We start from the raw sequence: 4,096 nt of genomic DNA on the forward strand, positions 1-4,096 counted from the left end.
AAAACAACTGAACCAGTTCAATGCCTTTCTTCTAGTAGGTTATTGGGTAAATTGCTAAGACCAAATGTCAGATGTTTCCTGGTTAAGAAATGTTCTTTGGTCATCATTAGTGGCCCAAAAGCAGAACTGTCCACATATTTCAGCCCTATTACTTTTACATTCAACTGATTTTCAACAGCAGATTCATTTTGAGGGTATTAACATAATGTAGATAATTAATGAGAATTAACAAATGTTATTAATGTACTTGGCAATTCATAAAAATGTTGACGCTGAACGGATCAGTAACCCATGTATTTTATTTGTTTTCTGGCTAAACAGGCAATCTTGCAATACACTGTCCACTTGTAGTGACAACACAATCATTTTTTATAATTATGTTTAAGCAAAATCACAATCTTTCCATAACCTTAACCAAAGTGCAAATTGTTGCCTAAACCTAACCACAGCTAGGAGTCTGGATGCAAACCTCCAGCACTTTGTATGTACACCACACACTCCGACCACCTCGCTGTAACTCCAGTGTGGTACATACATGTAGTGTTTCATTCACTCAAATGAAAACTGTCTCTGAACATAATCCAGGCCACAATTACGTAACCTGTGTAACCTGACTGTGCCACATGGTTTGTTACACAGAACCATCTTGGGAGTCGTCATTGGAAACAGTTTGGCAAAGGGGAGCCACTTAACAAAAATACTTGGCAGGAGATTGGATGAGGATGAGTCATAAGACCCTGGTTGGTCTGGTACTGCTTTGGGCTGGACACTAGCACATAGCTTGCAGCCTGGCAAACTGATTTTGTGTGATCTCGTGAGTCCAGCTGGCTCGCAAGGTTCCCCAAACGCAGTGACTGAAGTGATTTAAGGTCACAAAGTAAAAGCCAGACAGGCACAGAAACCCAGGCTGAGAGAATAATGATGTAAATCATGATTTAAACCTAATGCCAGATTAAATTTTTTGATGTTATCATATAATAACTTGAAAATGTATTTGACAAAATCATTGCATAGCATGTTACTTAAACATTTCCAACAAAAAAGGAAACAAAACAGATAGCACAGTGAATATATCTGACAGACAGAGGGGAGCTTAGTGAGCAGATATGAGGTAAGGAAGGTTAGGGTGTGGGTGCTTTAGGATCCACTGATTTGAAGCTCAGAGATTTTCAGGTGCAGATCAGATGGAGTTAGGGTGTCATGACAGAAAGGCAGCCAGCCTGTCAGACAGTTGACCTGTCTCTGTGGTTTGAAGCTGCGTCTCTTATAATGTTGCTGACAAGTAGGGACTGACATCAGGTGCAATGGAGGAGAAGCTTCCTGTCTGACATCTCCCGCTGTGTTATGGCTTTCCGTTGCTGTGAGGGAGCGACCGGTGTTGGTGAGCTTTGTGATTGTGTGTGTGTGTGTAAAACAGAGGAGAACTGACAGCTTTGGAGATGTGGAGATTTCTAGACTATTCCATTTCCATTCCATTTATTGAAATTCAATCAAATATTACACATTCAGACCGTTCTTTCTTTTTTTTAATTGTATGTGACCATAAGTGCAAAAGTGATAACATAACCATTTAGGGATGTAAGGATATATGATAATGGGTTCACGATACAATTTCCGAAACAGTGATAGTGGTTAAATAGTACATACTGCATATATCCCTTAAAATAATTCATATGGTGAATGCTTGCACATTTTGTATGGAAGGAGAAAAAAAGGTCATTAATATTTTGAACTTGTGAAGCAATTCCACAGCCTGCAGTTATCCATCTGTCATATGCAAAAAATGGAAATATATTGAATATTATTGACCCTTATTTGCTTCTGTAGTTTTATAGCCGTTTAGCCGACAAGGTCCCTGTAAAGGAGCAGTTGGCAAATATAATTACTAATATAAGTTTGTGAAATATCTAAATCAGAGAAAGTAGTAAAGAATAGTTTGAATTATTCTCTTTGTTGCTCTTCTACAGACATTACAGATGCAGATGAAAGTCAGGACAATCAGGATAGAGCCTCTTAAATGTCCTCCAGTGACACAGTGTGAGAGAGTGCTTTAGAGGTGTGGGGGTGTTTGTGTGGGACAATCTTTCAAGAATTCATGAATTTCTCAGTAATGCACATCTAGTGTGAAAAGAAATGGATAATAGTGTCCCATTCTTAATCTCTAAACATTGCTTTGTTCCCTGCTTGCTAGGAAGTCATTGCTCACAGGCGGCCTTGAATTTTGAATGGCCTTCGCCTCTAAGCCCAGAAAAACAGAAATGTCAGGAGACAATAACCTCACACTCATGCCTCAAAATGCCTTTCACGGTAAGAAAAGACAGCTACTGTGAAAATCATTAAACATTAGAGTTCTTCATTTTCAAATCTGCATCGGCTGAAGTAAAATCTTTTTCTTTCTGTATCATCCAAGTACCATCTCTAAAGGTAATCTTCAGCTTGGCATTTGTGACCAAACCAAAACCTCTATTTTTAGACCCGTAAAGGCAGTTCCATGAAAAAGCCTCCATTCATAAATCATATCCACTCTATGTATACGAGTTGCATGACAGTGCTCGTAGCCTTCTCACTTTGATGCCTTTGCTGTCTTATTAAAACAGGAGAGGTTGTTGGTTCTCCTTCACATCAAAGTGGATTTGTGTTGAATTACCCTTTCAGTAGCAGGTGTGCCTTTGGATCAAGAGTCTGGACCAGCATGACAACCCAGCTGTGCCCTTGGCCCTTATAGATGGCTACTCCAGGAAAAAAACGACATTAAGAAGTAATATATTGCAAAGTGGTACTTCCTTTATATGAGTAGTACCTTGAGTAAATGAGGACCCTTTGCCTTTCTCTGGCAGTCTACCAAGCTTAATATAGCTGGACAAATTTAATTCCATATTATAAATCAGATAGGAGTGATAGGAGAGCAATCACAGGGCAAGTAAATAGTTCATTTCATTTTCAGTGTGTATTTGTAAGGCTCCATCAGCGATATTCTATTATTTACTTTCTCAGACATTTGGCATGAAGTTAGTCTCCATATGTTTGTACCAGGAATGTTTATTGCTTACATTTTCCTCCTCAGTGGTATGCTTTTATCTTTTATGTCCGGCATGCAGAGCAGCCTCCTGTAGTCTGGGCAGGTGTAATGCTCTTCTGTTGTTTTACCTTCATGTGTATCAGACACACTATGAAATGGATTAGTGTCATTGGCATATCTGTAAAAGTGAAAGTCATACATTTATGTAGGTACTGAGATACATATGTAAACAAAGTCATTTTGATACTGATAAAAGAATACTCACACTGTGTGCAGAGACATACATGAACACAAACGCAAACCACTGAAGGTGAATTTAAATATATATATATATATATATATTAGCAATGGATCAACTGACTATGTGTAATGTAAAAGGGCTGCTCATAGTGAGAAACCCAGTGATTATTACACACTGCTTTCATCAACCCTGTTCCCAGCCACAGTTGTTCTCAGTGAAAGGGCTCTGATGAACTCTTTAATAACCCAAAGGCTGACAGACAAAGTGACTCGCCGGTGAACATATGTGACTTCAAGTTAATGCTAATGTTACTGGATAAGTTTAGTAACATGTTCACCATAACAAATTTACAAGCTGATGTCAATGTTGTGTTTTCTGCCTAAAGAAACTTTATGTAGAATTTGGTATTTGTGAGATTTGGCGCACCCCAGTTGCATTACCATTGTGGTTAATATGGACAGCTGTAAACATGCAATTGTTATGATTACATTACTTATGATCAAAAACTACCGTTTAGTGGACAACGTTGCTAACACAGCCAAACATCAAGCATCTGCACTGACACAAAACATGTCATGGCCTCTTGCTAGGTCACTCTCTTCTTCGCTCTTCTTAGCTTCCTCCGTCATCCTCTTAGTTCTCCGCCATTAGCTATGTCCACAGAAGTTGCTGGACCCGGTTCTGTTATAACGCCGGTGCCACTCTCTGTCATCTCTAAATATGTGATCAAAGTATGGATGAATGGGCGCGCGGTTCGCTCAGTCGGTAGAGCTGGAGACCCATATACGGAGTTGCTGCAGCGGCCTGGGTTTAAATCCGACCTGCGGCCCTTTGCT

This window comes from Morone saxatilis, unplaced genomic scaffold (assembly GCF_004916995.1).
Source record: "Morone saxatilis isolate NCDOM2014 unplaced genomic scaffold, NCSU_SB_2.0 Contig11, whole genome shotgun sequence".
Taxonomy (NCBI): Eukaryota; Metazoa; Chordata; class Actinopteri; family Moronidae; genus Morone; species Morone saxatilis.